This window comes from Rhinopithecus roxellana, chromosome 10 (genome assembly GCF_007565055.1).
Source record: "Rhinopithecus roxellana isolate Shanxi Qingling chromosome 10, ASM756505v1, whole genome shotgun sequence".
Lineage (NCBI taxonomy): Eukaryota > Metazoa > Chordata > Mammalia > Primates > Cercopithecidae > Rhinopithecus > Rhinopithecus roxellana.
The window spans coordinates 9,600,066-9,613,225 of record NC_044558.1 but is presented as its reverse complement, the minus strand read 5'-3'; the positions used below and the strand labels follow the sequence as shown (position 1 = coordinate 9,613,225).

The 13,160-nt window shown below is 42.1% G+C and overlaps 1 long non-coding RNA gene and 1 pseudogene across 1 annotated transcript; one reads left to right on the top strand and one right to left on the bottom strand.

The window, feature by feature from the left end:
• Nucleotides 1–1,610: 1,610 nt before the first annotated feature.
• LOC115899995 lies at nucleotides 1,611–5,714 on the bottom strand. Its single transcript, XR_004059657.1, has 3 exons — nucleotides 5,701–5,714; nucleotides 5,482–5,555; nucleotides 1,611–1,741 (listed from the first exon to the last, which is right to left on the bottom strand). It is a non-coding gene; the product is annotated as an uncharacterized LOC115899995 (long non-coding RNA).
• Nucleotides 5,715–11,333: 5,619 nt separating this feature from the next.
• Nucleotides 11,334–13,149, top strand: LOC104668319 (annotated as a pseudogene).
• The last annotated feature ends 11 nt before the right edge of the window (nucleotides 13,150–13,160 follow it).

Genomic DNA, 13,160 nt, shown 5'->3' with positions numbered 1-13,160 from the left:
GTGAGCTGAGATCTGGCCACTGCACTCCAGCCTGGGCGACAAAGCGAGACTCCGTCGCAAAAAAAAAAAAAAAAAAAGGTATAAGACAAAAAGAAAAAGTCAAATGGTGTCAATTATGGTGTCCCAGACTCCCAAGTAGGAATCCTTGCAGAAATTTTCCATGTTTATATAATAACCATCATAAACATTGAACATTTACTATGTGTCAAGTACTCTCCTAAACACTTTATATGCATTAATTCAGCGGACAGCAAACTTTTTATGTAAAAGTTAGTAAATATTTTAGCCTTTGTGGAGCATTTGGTCTCTGTTGCAACTACTCAACACTTTGTTGTAGTATGAAAGCAGCTATAGGGAATAGATGTAAACTAATGGATGCAGCTATGTTCCAATAAAACTTTATTTATAAAAACAAGCTACAGGGCCGGGCGCAGTGGCTCATGCCTGTAATCCTAGCACTTCGGGAGGCTGAGGCAGGCAGATCACGAGATCAGGAGATGGAGACCATCCTGGCCAACATGGTGAAATCCCGTCTATACTAAAAATACAAACATTAGCTGGGGTGGTGGCACACGCCTGAAGTCCCAGCTACTCGGGAGGCTGAGCCAGGAGAATCACTTGAACCCTGGAGGCAGAGGTTGCAGTGAGCCGAGATTTGGCCACTGCACTCTAGCCTGGTGACAAAGAGAGACCCCGTCTCAATTAAACAAACAAAACAAAAGCAGCAGCCAGATTTGGCCTGTGGCTAGTAGTTGGCCAACTCCTGAATTATACTCATGTAATAGTCAAAAAAACCTTATGAGGCTTCTTATCACTATTTTACAGATAAGAAACTAGGGATAGATACAGAAACAGAGAACTCAAGTAAATAGCCCAACAAGTTATCAAGTAGTGAAACTAAGATGTAATCCCAGGCTGTCTATCTCCAGGGTGTTTTTTAGCCACTATTTTTTAAAGCACGTATGTATGCATGTATGTTTTTAAATTTTTTATTTTATTTATTTATTTTTTGCCCCAGCTCACCCTGTTGCCCCAGCTGGAGAACAGTGGCATGAACACGGCTTACTGCAACTTCGACCTCCCAGACTCAAACAATCCTCTTCTTTCAGCCTCCCAAGTAGCTAGGACCACAAGCATGCACCACCATGCCTGGCTAATTTTTTTAATTTTGTGGAACCAGGTCTTGTCATGTTGCCCAGGATGGTCTTGAACTCCTGGTGAGAGATGAAGCCAGCTGGACTTCCTGGGTCAAGTGGGGACTTGGAGAACTTTTCTGTTTAGTTAGAGGATTGTAAACGCACCAATCAGTGCTCTGTGTCTAGCTAAAGGATTGTAAATGCACCAATCAGCACTCTGTAAAAATGCACCAGTCAGTGTTCTGTGTCTAGCTAAAGGATTGTAAACGCACCAATCAGCACTCTGTAAAAATGCACCAATCAGCACTCACTGTCTAGCTAAAGGATTGTAAACACACCAATTAGCACTCTGTAAAATGAACCAATCAGCACTCTTACAATGAACCATTGTAAAATGGACCAATCAGCAGGATGTGGGCAGGGCCAAATAAGGGAATAAAAGTTGGCCACCCCCAGCCAGCAGCAGCAACCCCTTCAGGTCACCTTCCATGCTGTGGAAGCTTTGTTCCTTTTCTCTTCACAATAAATCTTGCTGCTGCTCACTCTTTGGGTCCCCACCACCTTTAAGAGCTGTAACACTCGCTGCAAAGGTCTGAGGCTTCATTCTGGAAGTCAAAAAGATCACGAGCTCACCAGAAGGAAGAAACTCTGGACACATCTGAAGGAACAAACTCCAGACACGCCATCTTTAAGAACTGTAACACTCACCACGAAGGTCCGCAGCTTCATTCTTGATGTCAGTGAGACCAAGAACCCACTGGAAGGAACCAATTCTGGACACACTGGCATCAAGTCATCTGCTCACCTCGGCCTCCCAAAGTGCTGGGATTACAGATTTGAGCCACTGCACCCGGTTGTGTTGTTTTGTTTTGTCTGTTGTTGTTTTTTTCTTTGAGATGGAGTCTCGCTCTGTCGCCCAGGCTGTAGTACAGTGGCATAATCTCGGCTCCCTGCAACCTCCACCTCCCAGGTTCAAACAAGTCTCCTGCCTCAGCCTTGCAAGTAGCTGGGACTACAGGCTCGTGCCACCATACCCAGCTAACTTTTTGTGTTTTTAGTAGAGACAGGGTTTCACCGTGTTAGCCAGGATGGTCTCGATCTGACCTCAAGATCTGCAGATCTCAGCCTCCTAAAGTGCTGGGATTACAGGCGTGAGCCACCACACCCAGTCTGTGTGTATTTTTTTTTAAACTCATACTGTACTTGCTGTTTGGCATCTTGCTTTTCTCACTTAACAATGTCTTGCCTATCTTTCCACATATATAAATCTACCTCATTCCTTCAATTTGCTGTATAGTATTCCATTGTAGGAATCACCAATCAGTAGATACCTGGACTGTTTCTATGCATGTGCCCTTAAAAACAATGCTTCACTGAGTATCCTTGTGCTGAGGCGTTTGCATGCAGATGCTCACATAGCTAAGAATGAAGGAAAAATTATTATAAATAAAAAATGGTTGGACCGGGTGAGGTGGCTCACACCTGTAATCCCCACACTTTGGGAAGGTAAAACGGGAGGATCGCTTGAGGCTAGAAGTTCGAGGCCAGCCTAGGCAACAAAGTGAGACCTCATCTCTACAAAAAATAAAATTAGGCCAGGTGCAGTGGCTCACGCCTGTAATCCCAGCACTTTGGGAGGCCGAGGCAGGAGGATCATCTGAGATCAGGAGTTCATGACCAGCCTGACCAACATGGAGAAACCCTGTCTCTACTAAAAATACAAAATTAGCCGGGCATGGTGGTGCATGCTTGTAATCCCAGCTATTCAGGAGGCTGAGGCAAGAGAATCGCTTGAACCCAGTACATGGAGGTTGTGGTGAGCCAAGATCACGGCATTGCACTCTAGGCCTGGGCAACAAGAGTGAAACTGTGTCCCCCACTCAAATATAAAAAAAAAGATCAGCAATGACATAAAACCACTAGAGGGACAAATTGAGGAGCTGGTGTGACCAGAGGCTAGAAGCTGGGTGGGAAGGACTGTCGTGCCTGGTGTCATGTATGAGACAGATGCAGCCACTGCTTGGAAGGCCCCCGGATGCAGAAAGGGGAAAGAAATATGCTGGATCTCCCATTCAATTATTCACCCTTCAGTCTCCTGCCAGGACTTTCCATTGGCTGATTCTAAACGAAAACCAGGTGGCAAAGGGGCCTAGGAACTGTAGTTTGCAGGGCTCAGCCCCTGTGGGACAGAGCGGAGCAGAAGGGTAGGGAATGGGTCGGAAAGCAAACAAGCAATGACTGATGTAAAGAATATTGTGTTTTATGTTTTGAAATACTATGCAGCCATAAAAAAGAATGAGTTCATGTCCTTTGCAGGGACATGGATGAAGCTGGAAACCATCCTCAGCAAACTAACACAGGAACAGAAAACTAAACACTGCATATTCTCACTCATAAGTGGGAGCTGAACAATGAGAACACAAAGACACACAGAGGGGAACATCACACACTGGGGCCTGTCGTGGGGTGGGGGTCCAGGGGAAGGAGAGCATTAGGACAAATAGCTAATGCATGCAGGGCTTAAAACCTAGATGACGGGTTGATGGGTGCAGCAAACCACCATGGTACATGTATACCTATATAACAAACCTGAACATTCTGCACATGTATCCCAGAACTTAAAGTATAAAAAAAAAAAATGCCAAATTGCCCACCAATGCAGCTACAAAGATTTATAGTTCCAAGTATGTCTATTTTCCAGCAAATTCCCCAGCACCATGGAGATTTATCCATCTAAGTTAAAATGGTTTTCTGCTATTTTAATTTGCATTTCCTTAATTATGAATGCAGTTGAACATCTTCCCATGTGTTTATATACCATTAATATTTATTTTGTTTAGTATTTAATGCATGCTATTTAATATTTATTTTTCTTTTAACAGTAGGTTTATATCTTTTGTCAATTTTTTAAATTTTTTTCCCCAAATTCAAACTAGTGTCAGTAGAATGCCAATTTTCCTATTAAGTTGTTGGACTTATTACTTGTAAGAAATATATGTGCCAATCTTAAGTGTTGCAAATATTTTCCCCCAGAATACTCTGCTTTTTAACATTTTAGTTGCACGTTGTACTGTGCTGTTTTTAATTTTTATGTAGCCAAATATAAATCTTTTTCTTCTTCTATATCCTCTGGATAAAAGATTTTGTCTTTTGCTTAAAAAGACCTTTTCCTCAAGATTATACAAATATTGGAATGGGAGAATATTTTTAAATTTTCTTCTTCTGTGTTTTCTCTGCTCTAGACAAGGACTATTATGATGACTAGCACTTTGGGTCTCTCTATTCTCCCAGGTTAAAAGCTGTTTGGTTTGAGAATACACTCTTATACATCCTGCATTCTGTCCTCATTAATCTCCAAAGCAATTTCTTAATTCACGAGAGAAACGCTTTTTCTCTCATCTGAGATATACAATGTAGTGAACTTGGAAACTCTGACAAGCCTTCTTTTCTCTGCGTATCTCTGCCTTGTCAACTCTTGTAGGCTATCAACTAGTCTAAGTTTTTATTCTAGGATGTGAATTGTAATGAAGAAGGCCTTGAGTTAAAAGGGAGTTGGAGACAATACTGAAATATGACTAGAGGCTCAGTTCTCCAATATATGCAAAAGTTTTCTTCTCTGCAGTAGAGTAGAGATGGTGTCTACAGTGATTTCACAATTCTAGCTGATACTATGAGGTTCATAAAAACATGGTCCACAAATGCAGGAGCCATGTGTGTTTTGTGTTTAACTGTTGTATTCCTGGCATTTTGCATGGTACGTGATACAGCAATGATCCTCAAAAAATATTTACTGATTTGAAGATTCTTTAAGTCAGAATGATTTGTATCTTCTCCAACATATCTGGATCCTAAGGGGTGATGCCAACAAGAGTCCTGGAAAAAAGTGTTTCTGTTATGACGTGGCATGGTTAGGTCTTGAAGTATACATTTGCTTATATTTGATGTATACCTTTGTGCTGTATTCTCTTCATAATCCCCCGAAAGCTCCTTTCCCCGCTTTCCCTAGGTCACAATGTTGCAGAAAAAAAGTTCAAGAATTGCTAACTTAACTATGACTTGAAAGGATTAAAATGCATGCTTACAAACCAGTTTCTTAAACCAGTTCCTTAATTCACATAGACTAGATATAATTACAGCTGCAAATAGGGAGAAGACAGAAGAACAGGCAGCTTGATTGCAGGGGAAAGTGAAAGGAAACAGAGACTTGAAGGAAGAAGAAAGGAGAAAAAGATCTTCCATCATGAAGATGGAATGATAGGGGAAATTTTTCACACACCCTGTAAACAAACACATAATCCGAGGACAATCCACATATCACCTTTGTAGACATTTAAAGTCACCTTACCTTGATGAGGAGGAACTCAGATGCCTTGGGTTAAAAGTGGCCCAGTCGTCTGATAGAACTGATACTTGTGGTTTCTTTTGAATAAAAGAAAGAAACTGAAAGAAAACTGACCCTCCCAGTCTTAAAACTTGAGAAAGTTACATTTGTCTTACTCTGAGTTCCTTCCTCATGAAGCCAATCATCAGGCCTCCCAGATATTATCAAGGAACTGAAACTTACCAGATCACTGCATCTGGACAATGAGGAGCCAGACCTCTCACCCATCATGATTGCCTAAGCAACCACCTGCTTCTTGTTGACCAACTCCTCCCCTTTACCCCTCCCTAATTCTTGTTTTCCCAAAAATGGTTATATTTCTTTTCTGTTATACAAACCCTAATCAGTCAGGGAGATGGATTTGGGACTGATCTAGAACTGATCTCCCATCTCCTCAGCTGCAGCACCCAACTAAAGCCTTCTTCCCTGCCAATACCCATTGTCTCAGTGATCAAGCAGCAGGACCTAGACAGAACCCCTGGCATTTCGGTAACAGGGTGAATAAATGGATGTGCAAGGAAAACCTCTTCATCTGAAATAAAGGGCAGATGAACACTAAGCCTCAGGATGGTGCCAGTGAACACAGGTTGGGTTGTTTCCACTTTTTGACTATTATGAAAAATGCTGTTATGAACATTGTATGCAAGTAGAGGAAGGAGTCTAAAGGCCCAGGGAAACAAGAATGATGCATGAATCTGTTATGAATAGTCTGCCCTGTCACTCTGAAACACACTCATCCCTGGAAGAGCCTGGAGGACGTCCCCTATACCCAGGCATTATGGATGCAATAGTAAGGAAACTTGAGCATTCTTATAAAACTCTGTTGCAGCTGTTCTTTGCCAGTAGGAGATGGTGGCAAAAGATGTTGCCATGGAATTGAATTTCCTGATCTCAACTGGCGTAAAGGATCCAGGAGTGGTAGAGGCCAGTGGCAATCTTTAGCTTGCAGTGACAAGGTGTCTTAGTCAGTTTGGGTTTAGTCAGTCAGAATACCATAGATGGGTACTTAAACAATGAACATTTATTGCTCAAGTTCTGGAGACTGGAAGTCCTAATATTAGGGTGCCAGCATGGCTGGTTTGTGGTAAAGGCTTGCCTCCTGATTCACAGATGGCTATCTCTTCACATGGCAAAGAGAGTGAGATCTTCTCTCTTTCTCTTCTCTAAGGACACAAATCCCATAGCAGGAGCTCCACCCTCATGAGCTCATCTATACCCAATTATTTCCCAAAGGCCCCACTTCCTAATACCATCCATTGGGGGTTAGGGTTTCAACTTACAGATTTTGAGGGAACACAAATTGCATAACACAAGGTGAGTACAATTATCAGAGTAACCCACAGGGATGAAGTGTGTATGCTCAGAGGGTATGACCTCTCGGGATATGTAACATCGTGTAATCAGTCATGACTGTAGGAATTAAATACAAGGGCAGCCCAAAGTACTTCTTAACATATCCAAACAATGATTCTAGGTCTAGTGGGGAGAAACCTAGTTTAAGTCACTGTAGTGGGAATTCACACACTCTTCGCCAGGTTCTTGAACTAAGCTAGTTCACAGACTTGGAACCCCAAAGGACACTGCAAAGTGACCACAGGTGTGTTTTGCGGATCTTCAGTAAAACATTCCCCACAGACAAGCAGGGCCATTTCCCAGTGTGACTATAAACCGGAGAAAGGTAAGTATTTTGGGGGGAGGTTAATTGATTTTGGCTCTGAACTGATGCTAATCCATGGAGACATAAAGTAAGATGAGAAAATAAAGTAAGGAGAAAATAAAGTAAGATTAAATGAAACAAACACAACAATAACAACAAAAACAAATCCAGGATAGTCCACCACTCAGAGTAGAAGTTTACAGAACCCAGGTGATAGATGGAACCTTGACCAGAGTCAGTTTCCCAGTGTGTCCAATGGCATGATGGAGCCATTCAGTGGTTATTACTCTAGTCTCAGAATGAACGGTGGGAAAAGGTATATTTAGCAACTGTTCTTTGATTGATGGAGTGAGGGAGGGCTATTATATTAAGAACATTCAACTGAAAGCCTCTGAAAATCCTCAGATCACCGAAATAGTGTTCCCAAAGTAATTCTGCAATCTGGGGGGAGTTCAGTGGTGACGGTTGTGCAACAGTGAGTGTACGTAATGCGACTGAATGTTACACTTAAAAATGGTTAAAAAAGGCCGGGCGCGGTGGCTCACACCTGTAATCCCAGCACTTTGGGAGGCCAAGGCGGGTGGATCACGGGGTCAGGAGATTGAGACCATCCTGGATAACACGGTGAAACCCCGTCTCTATTAAAAATACAAAAAAAGTAGCCAGGTGCGGTGGCAGGCACCTGTAGTCCCAGCTATTTGGGAGGCTGAGGCAGAAGAATGGTGTAAACCCGGGAAGCAGAGCTTGCAATGAGCTAAGATCACACCACTGCACTCCAGTGTGGGCGACAGAGCAAGACTCTGTCTCAAAAAAAAAAAAGGTTAAAATGATATATTTTATGTAATATATATTTTGTCACAATAAAAAAGTAAATGATTATCAACAGCTCTATTGTTTTAACTTGTACATATTGTGTTTCTTTCATTTTAAAGTAGAAGCAGTAGATATTTAAAATCAAAAGATAATTTCAAACATTCCTTTTTGTCATTGAATTCAAGAAGAAAACTCCAAAAAAGAGAAACCACACAAAACTTGAATAAGTCCGGGTGCAATGGCTCACGCCTGTAATCCTAGCACTTTGGGAGGCTGAGGCAGGTGGATCACCTGAGGTCAGGAGTTCAAGACCAGCCTGGCCAACATGGCGAAAACCTGTCTCTACTAAAAATACAAAAATTAGCCAGGCGTGGTGGTGTGCACCTGTAATCCCATCTGCTTAGGAGGCCGAAGTGGGAAAATCGCTTGAATCCAGGAGGCGGAGGTTACAGTGAGCCGAGATTGTGACACTGAACTCCAGCCTGGGTGACAGAGCAAGACTCCCTCTCACAATAAATAAATAATGAATAAATAAATAAATAAATAAATAAATAAATAAATAAAGTGTACTCCATATGTATTCAATTTATTTCATTTTTGTATGAACATAAATATACAATATAAATTTAAAATATATATGTAATTAATTGTGGAAAATGGGATCTATCATGAGGATAAAGCAGAGTTATGCAACAAGATGAAGCAACAAAAGTGATTTTTGAGGAAGATTGCAAATTATCTTAAGTAATTTAGAAAGATCAACATTTCCTGAGCTTTAACAGCATTAACAGGAAGCCTTAAGAACAAGGATGTGGTTAGGTATGTCTATTGGTTTCTCAGAAAGACATGGAACACGAAAACATTAAGAGATAGGTAGCAACTTTAATAATTTACCAGCCTTGCATTTCTTCACATTCTTGTTTCAGAGACAGCTTGAAAATAGTCTGAAAGGAAGACAATTCCAAATTCCTGAGGATTTTCAGCAAGTGTTAAGTGTAGTATATAAAATGATAACAGAGGATTATGTGGATGCATAACCCAGTGGCAACAAATTCCATTTTGGCCGTGAACTACTGAACAGATTCCCTGAATGTGTTCATTTGCTGAACAAATCTTATTTCAGCAAATGACAAAATAAGATTTTTTCAGCACATCTCCTGTGAGTGCTCAGATAGCGTGGGCTCTGTGGTCAGACAAACACTGGGCACTTCTCTTGGTATTATCACCTTAAGCTTGGGGAAAGTTACTCAGTTTCTCATTCCCTCCATTTCCTCATGCACAAATGGAAGAAAACAAAGGTGTTGTGATGATTAAATGAGATACTGTATACAATATTTTTAGTACAATGTCCAGCACATGGTGAGCCTTCAAGAAATGCTATCTACTAGTCCTACGTGCAATGCACCATGGAGAGGGCTAAAAATGACATGTGTGGCATGAGTTGCAGTTTAATCCTATGCTCCACTTACTCTAAGATTCAGGTATGTGTTGCACTAGTTGGACTAGTGGCCAGGGGTCAGAGGAAAATAACCTCCCAAAAATGTCTTCCTTACTCTAGAGGAAGACAGAGTTAAGAAGAAAAGCTTTAGCTCGAGGAAAGGGCATTAGAGTTAGAATGGAGGGAAAAAATATCTACTAATCAGAATATTCTATTGGCCACAGTCTCTGTGACCTTCTGGCAATTAAAATTTTAAAGTTAAAGATTACTTAAAATTGGCTGGGCGTGGTGACTCGTGCCTGTAATCCCAGCACTTTGGGAGGCTGAGGCGGGTGGATCACAAGGTCAGGAGTATGAGACCAGCCTGGCCAACATGGTAAAACCCTGTCTCTACTAAAAATACAAAAATTAGCCAAGCGTGGTGGTAGGCATCTGTAATCCCAGCTACTCGGGAGGCTGAGGCAGGAGAATCTCTTGAAATCAGAAGGTGGAGGTTGCAGTGAGGGAAGATCGCGCCACTGCACTCCAGCCTGGGCAACAAGAGCAAAGCTCTGTCTCAAAAAAAAAAAAAAAGATTACTTAAAATTTACTTGGAAACTTAAAAGTGCACCATTAAGTAACTCCTGGGACCAAGCAGATGTCATGAGAAAAATTAAGAAATATTTGCCACTGCAAGACAAAAAAAAATGTTTTTTAATTTTAAGAAATATTTAAATTGAGTCATAATGAATGATATGGTTGGGTCTGTGTCCCTACCTAAATCTCATGACAAATTGTAATCCCCAATGTTGGAGGCAGGGTCTGGTGGGAAATGATTGGATCCTGGGTGCAGATTTCCCGTTTGGTGCTGTTCTCATGATAGTGAGTGAATTATCAGGAGATCTGGTCGTTTAAAAGTATGTAGCACCTCTCTGCTCTCTCTATTCCTCGTGCTCCGGCCCTGTAAGACGTGCCTGCTTCTCTTTTGCCTTTCACTATGATTGAAAGTTTCCTGAGGCCTCCCCAGCATGCTTCCTGTACAGCCTGTGGAAACGTGAGCCAATTACTCTTTTATTTATAAATTACCCAGTTTCCAGTGGTGCACACCTGTAATTCCAGAACTTTGGGAGGCTGAGGTGGGTGCATCACCTGAGGTCAGGAGTTCGAGGCCAGCCTGACCAACATGGAAAAACCCTGTCTCTACTAAAAATACAAAATTAACTGGGCATACTGGCACATGCCTGTAACCCCAGCTACTTGGGATGCTAAGGTGGGAGAATTGTTTGAACCCTAGAGGCAGAGACTGCAGTGAGCCAAGATCATGCCATTGCACTCCAGCCTGGTCAATGAGAGCAAAACTCTGTCTCAAAAAAAAAAAAAAAAAAAAAAAAAAAAAAAAATTACCCAGTTTCAGGTATTTCTTTAAAACAGTGCAAGAATGGACTAATACAATGAAAATACCAAATTTCAGACTGGATGTGGTGGCTCATGCTTGCAATCTCAGCACTTTGGGAGCCTGAGGTGGGAGGATCACTTGAGGCCAGGAGTTCAAGACCAGCCTGGGCGATATAGTGAGACCCAACTGCTACAAAAAATTTTAAAGTTAGCTGCGTGTGGTGGCAGGCACTTGTATTCTCAGCTACTTGGGAGGTTGAGGCAGGCAGGAGGAGCACTTGAGCCCGTGAATTTGAGATTGCAGTGAGTATCTCAATCAGTACCACTGCACTCCAACCCGGGCAACGCCGCAAGATCCTGTCTTAAAAAAAGATAGTTTTCAAAAATGAACATAAAGTATAAACTAACACCAACATTCAACATGTACACACACACACACACACACACACACACACACACACACACACACACTGAATCTGGGGATTCAACCAACCACAGATAAAAAATATTTGGAAAATAAAAATTCCACCCAGAGCTTCTGGACGTCAGCACCAGCCGCAGGGCTGCTCTAGGGGCCACATGGCTGAAGGGAGCACAGGGAGCTACCAGAGGCAGAATGAAGAGACTGAAGCAATGACAGCCACTTATTCTGAGGAATTACATGTCATTGATGACTATGCCAAAACATTTTGTATTAGAATTAGCGATGATATTGATCACCCCAAATGGACACTTTGCTCGTAGGTGATGCTACTGAATTAATATCCAGGTACAGCTCCACCTACTTATTAATAGGTAAGCCCCTTGGCTTAAAGGACAAGAATGTGCAGATTTATCAAATTGCCTTGAGAAAACACAATTAGGAATATTGGTGGAAATATTCTTTACCTGTGGGTGGAGAAAATAAGAGATGTTTGACTGGGCACAGTGGCTCATGCCTGTAATCCCAGCACTTTGGGAGGCCAAGGCGGGCGGATCACAAGGTCAGGAGATCTAGACCATCCTGGATAACACAGTGAAACCCAATCTCTACTAAAAATACAAAAAATTAGAAGGGCATGGTGGTGGGCGCCTGTGGTCCCAGCTACTCGGGAGGCTGAGTCAGGAGAATTGCTTGAACCTGGGAGGCAGAGGTTGCAGTGAGCCGAGATCGCACCACTGCACTCCAGCCTGGGTGATGGAGCAAGACTCCATCTCAAAAAAAAAAGAAGAGATGCTCTAATTTGAAAATCTTAAATGACAGAACCAAGACCAGATGTAAAGAAGAAAACTGGGCCAGGCAGTGGTTCACTCCTGTAATCCTAGCACTTTGGGAGGCCAAGGCAAGAGGATCACTTGAGGCTGGAATTCAAGACCAGCCTGGGCAACATAGCCAAACACCCCTCCCCACAACCTACAAAAAAACACTTTTATTTTTTTAAAAAAGAAGGAAACTGAAGAGAAAGATGTTGAATGTGAAGATGATCTCATTTAGCCTGTCAGCCAGAAAATCTGGTTAAAGTATTGGATTTTGATATCAGTGAAAGTTGAAGAGAAATAAAAGAATTACCTCCAATCGCTTTTCTTTTTTTTTTTTTTTTTTTTTTTTGAGATGTTATTTCGCTCTTGTCGTCCAGGCTGGATGGAGTGCCAAGACCCTGTCTCGGCTCACTGCAACCTCTGCCTTCTGGGTTCAACCAATTCTCCTACCTCAGCCTCCCAAGTAGCTGGAATTACAGGCGCCTGCCACCACACCCGGCTAATTTTTGTATTTTTAGTAGAGACGAAGGTTCACCATGTCGGTCAGGCTGGTCTCGAACTCCTGACCTCAGGCAATCCACTCACTTTGGCCTCTCAAAGGGCTGGGATTACAGGCGTGAGCCACCGCACCCGGCCTGCCTCCGATTGCTTTGTATGGCTTATTGGGCTAGGAACTTATTTAAGATGACATTCCTATTACAGGCCAAATAAGTACTTTTCAGATACACTTGGCTCCTGTAGTTTGTCCGAAACAGGTGAGAATAGTTCTTGCCAAATAACCATGAGACAAGAAAATAGCTCATGTCATCCCCAACACCTATGCCTACAGATATATTGCAAAGATAAACAGACCTTCTTGCAGGGCTGTGATAATGGGGAGACAGCATCTGGTAGATATCATCATCTGATGGAGATCTGAAATGTGAGGAATGTCATGGTAATCATGTCGGGCTAGTACAAAGAGATTTTGTTAGGACCAGATCCCTTTCAACATATCAACAACTGTGCCAGAAACATACTAGTGGAGGAGAACTACACAAATTCACCTGAGGAATCATCTAAGATTTTGGGAAAAAACAAAAACGTAAGAAACAAGAAGAGTGAGTATTAATACCCGAAGCT